Source organism: Ursus maritimus, unplaced genomic scaffold, assembly GCF_017311325.1.
Source record: "Ursus maritimus isolate PB19 unplaced genomic scaffold, ASM1731132v1 scaffold_6, whole genome shotgun sequence".
In the NCBI taxonomy this organism is placed as follows: domain Eukaryota; kingdom Metazoa; phylum Chordata; class Mammalia; order Carnivora; family Ursidae; genus Ursus; species Ursus maritimus.
Window position 1 is genome coordinate 14,336,359 of NW_024426774.1, and position 13,425 is coordinate 14,349,783.

A 13,425-nucleotide genomic window follows, 5' to 3' on the forward strand; every position below is an offset into this window, starting at 1 on the left:
ACTCACACAGCTCCTGTGGGCCAGAAATCTGGGCACAGTGTGTACAGGGTTCCCCATTTCAGAGTCTCCCACAGGCTGCAATCAAGGTCTTCGCCAAGACTGCAGTCTCATCCGAAGGCCTGCCTGGGGAGGGATCTGCTTCCCAGTTCCTTTGTGCAGTTGTCGGTAGAATTTAGTTGCTTGTCATTACTGCAATGAGGGACTCAAGTTATTTGTTGGCTGTTGGCCAGAGGTTGCCCTCACTTCCTAATCTTATGGTCCCTTCCATAGGACAGGTCATGACATGGAAGCTTGTTTCATCGGAGCAAGAGTACTAGAGGAGCCACAGAGAGAGGGCTAGCAAGAAGCAAGTCATAGTCTTTATAACCTAATCATAAACATGACATCCCACCACTTTTGCCATATTCTATTTGTTAAAAGCAAGTCACCAGATCCAGCCTAGCTTCAAGGGGAGGGCACAAATACCAGGAGGCAGGAATCACTGGGAGCCATGCCAGAAGCTGTCTACTGCATCCATCCAACCTCCTCTTTCTCTACGCGAATACTCAATGCAGTCCTGAGAACCCTTCACTGGCACTCGACGTAACCTGTACCTTTGCCAGCCTGTTGCTCTACCTAAAGAGCTCTTCATTGTTTCTTCCTAGCAGATTGTACCCACGACTCTGGATGTGTATTTCAAAAGTTGTCAGTTATCTCATACATGTAAACACTTTGACTTTAAAGCCTATATCTGTACCTATCTAGAGTTGTGCTGTTGAACCTTAGGAGATGTGCAGATTTAGTCTGAACAAGCCATCATTAGTGTCACCAGAAGAAATGTACCTAACTTTATTAGACAGTTGCTGCACAGCAATGTGGGCAGCTTGCTGGGGAAGCATCCAGATCTTCTGGACCAGCTGGAAACAGAGAAATAGCCATCCTTATCAAATTTCCATTGCTAAAACCATAATGGTAGAAATGCAAGTCTAATTTCATTTGAAGGGAAACATTTTCAACCCTCAAGAGAATGACTGGTTTTAGATTCTGGGTTCTGTTTCAGGGAGGCATTTTTGTTTGCTTATGGCCTCCCTTCTATTCTATGGAGGTTGGTTCCATTTCAAAGAGAATAGTATTTAAGGTTGGTTTGCTTTATGGCAAGGGATTTGCATGCCACCTCATCACAAAGGTATTTATCTTTCTGAGTAAAGTGAAAAAATAAAATGGTACCAAATTATGCTTGCCAAAGAAAGCTTAACAATCCAAATGAAGGGTCAGACATATAGGATTGCTATAATCCACAGGTTTCTCTCAATCCAGTAGAGAGAGCGAGATAGAGGTGCTGAGTGGTAAATTTTCAAGCTCCCAATCTAAGGCTTTTAAAATGAAGTTCAGGAAATTAACAGTTTAATGTAGAGAAGCTAATTTTATTGCTATTATTCATAACATCCTCCTTCCCTTTGTTTTTCTCAGGTTTATCAACTGTTCTACTTTTATGTCATCTTTCCAGATGCATGGGGGGTACAGAAATCACATTAGCAATCACTTTGAATAACAACCTGGGACACCAGACCTCAAAAGAAAGTAAGAACGCAAGGACACATGTGTGCACAGACGCTCGTACAGCGGTTTTCAACACGAAGGTATAAAGGTATGTATGGAGGAGTAAGAAGGATTCATGAACACTGACAGAATTAAGAAAGCTGCTGAGGCGGTTCCTTTGGCTTGAGCAAAGTTTGAGATTATTTTTTGGCAAGAATTACATCTTTAGGGATGCTAAGAAAACAGTAAGAGAGCTACAAAAAGAATTAACTCTTCCGTTGCTTCAGAAACCTTCTCTGGGTTGTGGACCCATCTGGCACATCACAGGATTAAGAATGGGGGGGTGGGGGGGACTACAGAGGTGAGGAGAACCAGTCCCACCAGTGTGGAGAAAGGTACCATGTTAAGTCACCAGTGTAAATAAAGCCCCACGATGACCAAGTGTAACAGGGACAAGCAATGACATTCGTTGTTTTCTCTCTACCTAAATGGAAACCACACAAATATAGACTGGGGAAGCCAACTGGATAGGAAGAGCTGTGGGAAAAAAAAGTTGGTGACAGGTTATGATGTAAATAGACTTGTTGAAAAATCATTTTGTCTTAGTCTTAAAGCCTGGTTAGTTCTAGCATATTGAAATTTTTATAACTCTAATGTGCAACCAAGAAGCTGTTCTGCATGTAATCTCATCTTAATAATAGCTGCTAAGGGACCGTTCGATGAAAATTATGAATAAAAAAAGGTAGAGCTTCAGAAACAGCTGGTAGGAGGGATTACACAAAACTGTTTCCTACCCCTTCCCTTCAACAGTGGCTTCACACAAACCGAGGTCATCACATTATTCTGCTATGTTTTTTCATCTCTTTTTCCTGAGATAATTGTAAGAATAAGATCAGTATACTGAAAGGGGTAAATGGGAGTCTTTTCTTCAAGAAGATATAAGTGCTTCTTTACATATTAGTTAGTGGGGTAGTTAGTGGTCACAAAAGCTGGTAGCAAAAGAAAGACTAGTAAATCACTTCCTGCAAAACTTCCTAGGGTATCAGACAGGCCCTGGGAAACTATTTATCCCAAGATAAAACACACATGATTGGGAAGTGCTATCCACAAAATGATGATTAAACTACGTAGGTACTGTTATTAGTTGAATATCTGTGAGAAAGGTATGCCATTATAGCTAATTGTTTGCATTTTCATGAAATGTGGCTAGAATTTCATATCTATTTTATTTTTGTGCTTTTCCTAATACAATCCAACCAGAGTTAAAACAAAAAGAAATCTGTGGCATTTCCTACTCAACCTAGCAATGGGAAGGGGTGTATGTAAAAAATCAATAACATTTTTTAAAAACCAAATCAACCATCCAATAATCAACGTCTTATGTTGAGCAGTTACTATGAGTCTGGCAGAGGGTCAAGCATTTTACATATGTTATTTCATTTAATACTCACAAAAATACAATGAAAAAAGTGTTGTGACTGTCTCATTTTACAGATGAGAAAACACAAGTTCGGCCAAGTAAATGGTTTAATCAAGGATTCCCAGCTGCTGCCTGCAGTACCGAGGTAGGAACCAAATTCTCTGAGGGCCAATTCCTCCTACCAGCTGTCCAGGTAAGACTAAAGCCAGGCAGCGAGCCTCAATGTTATGCCATTAGAGTTAGAGATTCATGAAGTCCTTGATATTATATGTATAATGGGGATAGAGGATGCTCGGCCTTTGGTTTTAACTGTTCTTACTTATTACAACCAAAATTTGCCCATTTTTTAATACTTATGTGGATTCCTTAGACTTCTCTATTTTATTTTATTTTATTTATTTTATTTTGCTTTATTTACTGGTTCATGAAATCTGAAAGTCTCAGCACTGCTGATTCAAGGAGCACATAGTGTTCTAAATAATAAGAGTTAGGCACAATGGTAGGCTGCAAAAATAGCTAAAATCCTCCATTCATCTCTGTGTCCACGTCATTTTGATGTTACACTGTGACTTTGTAATTCCTCCCAATGAAGGATAGAGGTTATTTCCCCTCCTCCATAAATCTGCTGGGTCGTATGACTTGGCCATACAATGCTATGGAACTAACTGGGGTGCCAGCTCCCAGTTTAGGCCTCAAGAGACCTTGATTACTTCTACTTTGTCTCTTAGAACCTGCAACCACCCTAAGAACAAGCCCAGGCTAGCCTACAGGAGAAACCATGTGCCCAGATGCCTCCATCACTGCAACAACCAATGGCCAGTTAACCCCCAGAAGCAGAATCATCCTGCATGTATACGAGTGAGCCCAGCCCAAATCACTAGCCCATGGGACCACCAGTTAAATTAATGGCTGTTGCTTTAAGTCTCTAAGTTTTGGGCTGGTTTGTTCCACTGGAAGGCCTAACTGAGACAGGCACATTTATAAGCATTAGATAGAAATTGGAACAGATACTAGAAAATCTTGTCACTCATCAGAACTCTGAAGCCAATCTTGGACTAATTCCTTAACATACACATAAAAGGTCATTTTGCAATCATCTTTTTTGATCTTATTTTAAAGTTGAAGAGATGTAGATGCATGCTGTTGCGAGAATTATGCAAACTCACACATCTAATTATTGGTGGAAGTAAGCCTAGAAACCTCAGACGACAGAACTATTTCTCCGCACGCCCTAAGTGCACTAACATTACCTTCGTCTACCTCTCGGTCATTAAGTGGTGTTTTTCCGACACTGTGCGTGGCACCACCAGTTACCTCTGTGGACTAAATGAGGCTCCAGGAGATGTGCTTCGATGATCCAATGAAAGGAACAGAAACCCCACTCCTCACGGGCCAAGCTGCCCCCATTTTAAGTTAGAAATATTTTCGATGCTTGTCAGTCTGCCGGAGTAGCTAGGAGCTGGCAGACCCCAGCTGGCGAACATGGGTCCTAGTCCTATCTGAGCTTGGTAAGGCCCTGCGATGAATTCCTTTCCCACTCAGCCGTTCAGATTCCTCATCAGTGAGGTAAGGGGGCTGGATGCCGAACTTTATGGCCCTCACCATTCCAGCAGCATCTCGAGCCCTTAATCTGGTCACTCGAGGCTTCGAAGTGAGGCCCAAAAGATAAATGCATTAAAACTCTCTGGAGACAGAAAACCTGGTATCTACTTTAGTAGAGTTTAGCCTGCTGCTTTTCCGAAATCCAGACAAAAGAAAATTTGGTTTACAGGTGTTATTGTTACGGGTTATTATAGGTTATTCTTCTAGAAATAAGATTTCTACATCTTTTTTCACTAAGGTTGCTTTTGTGCACACTAGGATCATGGTTTTCCATGGTCAGTCATTAAATGTATTCTGTGACTTGAGTTAAAGTGTATTCAAGGATCCACAGGAAAATAAAACCAGGCACGTTGCAACCTCTATTGTGATATTTATCACTGATGGCGCTCACATGACTGCAGAGCTCCATAAAACTCTGGAGGGGTTACCTTCACTTAATGGCGTCCTTCCCTTTCACTCACCAGCCACTTCTTATTGCAAACAGCTGCTTGGAAACGAAAAAACATTTTCTATTTCCAAGGGACATTGTTGGCTCTCAAAGTACTTTACTCATTTTATTTAACAAATGTTTAAGTTTAATCAAATTTCTAATTCCAAAAGTGAGCCGATCTTGCATTTTGAATCACTAGCTCATCAGACCTGTGCATTTCAAGTAGTATAAAAGGAATCAAATTCAAGAGCCCAAAAGGAAAGAAAGAAAGAAAGAAAGAAAGAAAGAAAGAAAGAAAGAAAGGGAGGGAGGGAGGAAGGGAGGAAGGGAGGAAGGGAGGAAGAAAAAAGTGGAGTCTGTGGCTTCTATGGCGTTAGCTCACTCCCGTGATGTTTCTGCAGCCCCCTTGACCAGCTGGCTTCTGCCCATGCATTGATTCTGAGGGGACCAACGACCCTGCTTATAATGAAGGCTTCCCTGAGTCCTGACAGAAAGCTCATTTCAAATAACCTAGGGAAACTGCATCAGCACCAAAGTAAGGGAGGAAAACAAGCATCATATAAACTTTATTAGCACTCTTTATAATGAAATAAACTAGGCTTACACTTCTTTTGGAGGGGAAAATGATGAACACAAAAAACATACCGTATTTTTACTTACTAACGTGCACTTGTAAAATGCATGGCATGCTGTTTTACAGGCAGTAGCATATAAAATACTTTTTCCAGATGTGGATTCATAATTCTCCAAAGACTATAATAGTTATCATAAGATTTATGGAGGATAATTATTAATCACATTTTTTTTCTTTTAGAGATCTGTTTAGTAAGATGAAAGAGAACTTTAAAACGTCATTTTAACCAAATGTAGATGGCATAATATCAAGTTACTCCTTTTGTTCAAATTATTTTTAATGACTTTATTTGTTTTACGGCCTCCACAAGTCAGTACCAACTTGGTGGTAATGATCTATTCAGGAAATCTCTTAAGATTTTAAAAGTAAAATAGCATGGAGCTATTTTAAAAATTAAATGAACTGAGCTGTGTGAGTTGATTAGTGTTCATTTATTTGAGGGACATGGGAGCTACTAAAGCTTATTTTTTATAAGATTTGGAGGAGACAAATCTTGTGAAAACCCTAGCCTACTGAACATTCGGGCAGCTTCCTCAATAGAACCTCAGAAACCCACGTGTGTCTAAAGTGCTACAAGTAACACATTGTTAAATAAAACACACATTTCAAACATGGATCCCTTTAATCTGGCTTAGATTATTAAAAACACAGCTGTGCTAAATCCATATTGAGTACCCGAGTCACGTGATGAGTACAAAAGTCCAAGCAACCCTCCTTTGGTCATCAATTTATTTGAAGTAAGTTCTGTCTAAAGCTTAACGCGGTCAAAGGAAAAAAAAAGGTAATTTTGAAGTTGAAGGGGACTCATCGGTCCTAAAATAACTCTCCTCTCACACACCATCCCCCGATCTCCAACCCACCGCTCCCCTGGGGTGCTCACACACCGGGTGTAGACCATGAGTGAATGAATAGTCAGTGTAGAGACACGCCTTCCTTGTTCCATCCAGCCTCTTACCACAGCCCCCAGACTTCCCTCACCTCTAATAGAAGGATAATAACACTTACTTTGCAAGTTATCATACATGCTAAAATAAAAGGATGTGTGCGAGTCATCTGTAGCCCGGCACATAGTCAGTGCTCAACAAAAGGAGCTATTCTAATGATCACGTGCATACGCGTGTGAGAAGCTGGTCTTCATTTTGGAAGAGCAATACAGCCAAGTAGTATTTACTGACAGGAAAATAAAAGGTATAAAATTATTATGAAACAGAAACCTTCTGAGTCACTACCATGTATAACCCAGTAGTCTAGGCTTTGTAAGGGGCCACCAAATACATGAGGCCGGCGGACCTATGTGTCGAAGTGCTGAAAATTTCAGCAGCATTTTCAAGTGCCAGCAATATGAGACCCTGAGACCAAAGACAGAGCTGGGGTGTAAGCAGCAATTGCCACATGAAGGGATGGTCAGTGACTCCTGAAATTCAACAAAGGGTTGAGAATGGACGGGTAGGCTCTGAAGACTCCACCCAAGATGAACCTGAGCATAAGAAGGTAGCGAGTGTAGAAGAAAGGAGCCCAGAGCATCTGATGCCTCAGTGAACCAGGTGCCGTTGAACAGCGTGAGCAGTGAGGTGAGGAGGCCCGAAGAAAGAGCTCTGAGAAACTGAGAACCAGGCTGAGCGTCTGTGTGGAGACACCAGGTCTCTCCGAAACGCTCTGAACGTGTGAGGGAAGGCTGTGGCTGACATCGGTATCAGTCCCCAAAGGAGGAGATGTTCTACATCTGATGAAGATTAGTGTCCCATGACAAAGAAACTCCCCTCTCTTGCACAAAGCAGCCGGACAAGAACACAGCCCTGCAGCCATGCCTCATGCATCCCTCCACTGCAACAGTCTCCGTGCTCCTGGCAATTCTCTCTGCACCCATCTGCCCGCCATGCAGCACTCTGAGCTCCCCGAGGACAGGAACTATTTTCTCTCTGTTTCTCCAAGATTGTGGGCGAAGTTGTAGCCTGGGAATGTCTGTTGAATGGACTTATTCTTGGCTGGAAGTCCAGTGGCAATGGTGATTGTCAAAAGAAGGTATTTACATACGAGGTTCTCATCTGTGCAGAAAGTGCCATATGGAAAGAGGGAAAGAAGATGGGAAGAATGGGAGTCCTAAAGCCCACCTGGGGTGCAGATTAAAGCATCCCCTCATACCTCTTTAGTTAGTCTAAGAGGGCAACCCGGAAATGCTCGCTCTGGGGACACTTCTTAACCTGTAACCAACTGACCATGGTGACCTACTCAGTATCACACCAGACTCCACCTGGATCCTTTGTCCTCCAGAGGGGGGACCAGACAGAACCAGATCGTAAGCAAGAGGCAAGGCATCTTGAGCACCCTGCCCAAGAGCCCTGTGCCCTGAGAGTGCGCACAGGCCTGACCTCTGCCTGAACCTCACAGTCCACAGAGCAGCATCCTTGGACCATGGGGGAATATGCTCTCCTACTGGGTCAGCCATCGCTGATCTGGAAGGCAAATGAGTGCTCTGTCCACATGAGACAACGGACCCTCCAGAGGGAGCGGGACCGGAAGACAACCTGAGTGTCACCTCAGCAGTATACATGTAGCCAGTCTTCCTGACAAGCTCTCCCCTGGGAGCTTGTCTGATCTGCTTACCTGGAGGGCACTGTCCCAGGTATGGGCAAGATGCTTCAGAATGAACTCAACATCTCTTCCAAGCCATGGCTCCTTTCTTTATAAATGCTTCTTAGCTGAGACAACGAACGCAAACCAGAGGTTGACAGATGTGCACAACAACAAAGAAGCCATGTGGGTAGAGTAAAGGGAGCCTCATGGGATAAGTGAAAAATACACCAGCTCTGTAGTCAGTGCAATCACCGGACCAGACTGCATGGCCCGGAATACACGCACTATAGAATTTCGGAGAGAACAGACAGCAAAGACAGGGGGATCCTCTCTGAGGAGCCAGCATGCCAGCCCTTTCCAGAGCAAAATAGCCAAGGAAGAAACCACTGTACATATGACTGTCTCCCTTTTCTAAGCTGGGGCCGGATCATGACTCTCAGAGTTCATGCTAGGTAATGCGTTAAGATAGTTTTGAATGAGTAGTCAGCATATGGACTCACCTTCCCTTTACCAGCCTCCTCCATATCTGGTTCCTCAGGGAAACAATAATTCGCACACATATATGACAATTTGTCTCAGGCAGTATTCTTACAGCTTTGCAGAGAATAACTCAATTAGTGGCGCCTAGGTGACTCAGTCAGTTCAGTGTCTGCCTTCAGCTCAGGTCACGATCTCAGGGTCCTGGGAGCGAGTCCCACGTCGGGCTCCTCGCTCAGCAGGGAGTCAGCTTCTCCCTCTGCCACTCCCCCATCTCGTGCTTGCACTCTCTCCCTCTCTCAAATAAATCAATAAAATCTTTAAAAAAAAAAAAAAAGAACTAAATTAGCTCACAGCCAGCCTACGAGTTTACACTGTTTTTATCCCCACTGTTAGAAGTCCAAGTGCTATGAAGGCTGACAGACACCCTAGTAGGGAAGGTGGAGTCTCAGAATGTGTTTTATCTTCTACTAGCAAATGCTTTCCAGGATCCCCAGAGTTTATTTAAAAAAAAAAAAAATCTAAGTCTCAGCTCATCTCTGTTGACATCCAGATAGTCTGTAAAGTTTGAGAGAATAAGTGGCATTTAACTCATTAGTCTGCACCTAACACCACGGTATGTTCTCTTCGGCAGCTTCAAGAACAGAAGTGAGAGCAAAGGTGGGGGCGCAGGGCATAAATTACCATCTGCAGTGCAATGAAATCTGATCCGAGGAGTTTCCACTTTGAAGTCTTCCTGAATCTGTGTGGGTTACAGGTCTGAACATATCACCAGCTTTGACAGGTGGCTTTATTTTTCATTTCAAAGAGGGGAAAAGAAAGGCAAGGAAACCAAGGGAACACATGCACAGTGGAGCTTTGAACGTTGCCCTCTGAGCGCTCACAGAGCACTTCGCTAAGTTGAGGTCGCACGTTCAGAAGAGCAAAAGCAGTTGGGCTTTGGTCCATTGCAGGCTTTTCCTTCCCCAGTCACAGCGCCGTGAAAGCAGCTGCTCTCCAGCTTCTTCCTGCTCCAAGGGCCCAGGCTTCTCCTCAGCTCCTATTTGGGCTGCAAACCCGGCCCCCACTTGAGCCCGTGCTCCTGGGGCCAGGCATCTGCTCGGTGACACCAGAAGGCAAGAGAGAGCTCCACTGAAGGCATAGCACTTGTCATTTCCTAGCAAATGACAGCCTTTCTAAAGGCCGAAACTCAGCTGCCTTTCAAAAGCATTCAGCCCACAGCCTGCTGGTTACAACCTGAGCCTGTCTAACCAATTACCTTTAATACCCTGAGCACGGCAGGACATAGAGGAGTGGATATGGCTGATAGCTCACTCTGGGTATATGGCCATTCACGTGTGATTTAAATCCTACCTCCTTCCAGGAGGATTACCTGTTATTTACTCATGAAAATGCAACAAAGCAGAGCCTGGGTGTTACCCAGTGCAAATTCAGGCAAGCCCAATTATGTCCTGGCCTGCCAGGATCCCCCTCTGCAGGAAGTCCTTGGGAACCCCCTGGAAAAGCCAGTGCTGACCATCACCACATCCTGCAGCATGCGAACCCCTCAGGCTGTAGGAGAGAGCCCACGCAAGAGAGCCCATTCCATGAGGCAGCACACAGGAGGTCGGGAAGGACTTTCTTTGGGAGGAGTGGGTCTGGTGCATGAAATCAGACCACGTGCATAGCCTTGTAGGGAAGGTGACCCTCAAATGGTCTCTCAGCCCAGCTCCCTCTGGGCCAGTCCTGAGTCCTCAGGAGGACAGAGTGGGTGGGTCTCTTCAACAGCTGTGTGGCCAGAGCTCCTGTACGAGACTGAGGGCATCAAGCAGCAGAATTCCTGGGTGTCCTCAGCTGAGTGCTGGAGGGCAGGATTTGGCTTTGTATCTTTAATAAATGACATAAAGTTGACATTTTTTTCTGATTACAAATGTAATGTATGCTCATTACAGAAAAATTGGAGAACATGGAGAAGCATGAAGAGGAAAACAAAAGTTAACCATAATCCCACCACTCTGGGCATTGTGTTTTTTTACCCAAATCTTTCTTTTAGACTGTCAATATACTTTTCAGAAATAAAAATAAGTACTGTTTTATAACCTATCCTTTCCTTTAGTAACATTGCAAGAAACCTTCCACAGTATATATTCTTCCACAACCGAGGCTGTCTAAGACCCACTGTGCATACCTGCCGTAATTTACTCGGACTTCTTGTTGACCATTGGTTTAGTTCTATCATTTTTTATATTATAAATAACACCGAAATGAACATCTTGTATGCACAACTTTGTGTACATCCCTGATTATATCCTTAGAATAAAATTTTAAAATACAACAATAGGGACAAAGTGTTTGCATTTCTTATTTTCAAGAGTTTTGTTACATATTCTAATTTTAAATTGACTGGCGACTCCACTTAAGATTTCTCAGTTAACGCCCTTGGCTTCCTGGTGACTGGAGGTGACTCTGTGTCCTGGGTTCCGATGGCAGCAACTTCAGGGTGTCTTGGAGTCATGAAGAAGTAGTGCTTAATTAATGTGTGATGTCCTCACCCAGGGCAGCCCCTTCTCTCATAATTGTCCTTCTCAAATGTTCTCCACTTGGTGGTATTGCAAAATGTTTCAGAGCATGGATTTGAGAAGGCCTGGGTTTGGATCTCTACTTCTCTTATTATTTTGTGACCTTGAGGAAATGACTTCATCTCTTTTAGTTTCCTCTTAGATTTATTGTTAGTGCTGTGACTACCTGCTAAGCACAACCATCCCAAACCCTGCCCAGATTTGCAGTTTATGATGATTGCCTTATTTTATGATTGCAATCAAAGCTGGAGACTTTGGGTTGTATGCTATCAGATACAAGAAAAATTTACTGTATCAAAATTTTCTGGGTGTCAAGAAGTGAAACCCAGGAGAATGAGGAGTCAAAGGGAGTGAGAGAAAGTACCATAGGAATCAACTAGCCACTCCCTCCCGGGGCAGCTTTGCAACATGAGAAGACAAGACTGAGAGAGGTGGAGATTGGCCCTATTTGTGAATTTCCATTATCAGTCCTTACACTCTGGCTTTCTTCTAATGGCCTCCTTTACCAGCATTATATAGCTTTCCCAAGCAACACAGGGAAACAGGAAAAGTAAATGGCACTTCCTGTAGAACTTTAAGCATGGAAGGATTTGTGATGTTTGACCTGCCAAAGGTCTTATGGGAAATAGTGGGAAAAGGTGAACTATCCCCAGGGCAAGAGGGATGCAGCCTGTGGGCTATCATTGGCTAGAACTGGCTTTTTATGGGCCCTATCCTGGAACCAAGACCAGGATGAAGAAGGGAGCTGGGGTTCCAGTGAGAAATGGTGGGCATGAGCTAGAGAGCCACTCCTGGGTATCTGATTCCTCAACTTTACTGAGCACCACAGGGGTGTGTGTCCTGGGAATTGCCATCAAAAATGATAGGGCTCTTGAACTCTGTGAACAATCATAAATCCCTCTGAGAAAATGTTGAATCTATGTCCCAGAAATTTAAATACAAAGAAATTGTTGCAAATATATAGGGGGTTCATGAAAAACCCATCCTATGAATCCAAGATAAAGACACAATGCAGAGTCAAAACGAGAAGGAATTATCAGGCAGTGAGGTTGGTTTAGCACAATTGGGCTCTCAGTTTTGAACACACTGATTGCTAAAAACAAAAGGGAAGTACATTTGTTTAATAATGGTTATTAACTACAAATCCAAAGCATTTAAATCTGTCTTTAGAGACACGTTTATTTCTAAACTTAAATTCAAGAAAAAAATTATCACATGGATCTTGACAGTATACACCCCAGTCTTCAGCTTCGATCTCTTTTGAGCATAGAAATGCACTCTGAAACTGAGAGAACATCCCTCCAACCATCTGATTAACTACTTTCCAAGAATAACTGGAGATTCATGGTGCCCACAATCCCTTCTCCCTGGTAAAGAAGAATCCTATGGCTCGTCCTCATTAAAATCCCTTTCCTAAAAATAAAATAGGACAAAATCAGAGAGGGAGACAAACTGTAAGAGACTCCTAACTATAGGAAACAAACTGAGGGTGCTGGAGGGGGAGTGGAGTAGGGGGATAGGGTAATTGGGTGATGGGCATTAAGGAGGGCACTTGATGGAATGAGCACTGGGTGTTATATGCAACTGATGAATCACTAAATTCTACCTTTGAAATGAATAATAACACACTATCTGTTAATTAAATTGAATTAAAATAAAAAATCTAAAAAATAAAAAAAATTAAAGTAGATTTGTACAAATTAGGCCCAATTTAAATGCAAATGTGAGAAAAATCAATCATGAAATAAAAAGATTCATTTATTAGCTGAATCTGACCAGACAACAGTAAAATAAATGATTTGAAAAAAAAAAAAATCCCTCTCCTAGGACATCAGGGCTAAGACATGCCTCAAGGGCCCATATACTCATCCATTCATCCATTCACAACTTTTTCCTAAGGGCTGTTCTAGGCCAGAAGTTGGATTAAGGTGCTGGCCAACAGGAACTGATAGATCACAGATGAGAGAATGAGATATGACCAGAAAAAAGCAAATCGATGAGCTGTAACCATTTTCACCTGTGAATCTCTGTATGCCCGAGTTGTGGAAGTGAGTTCCTCTATCCTCTGTGTAATAGTGTTGCCTTCACACCAGCCAGAAGCTCCTTAGGCTCGGGGTCTAGCTTGTGTCTATGTTACCCACAGTTTTGATGGTGTCCCTGGGTGTTCGGTAAGTACTTGCTGAGGGAGGGGCTCACATTCTCTCCCGAGCCA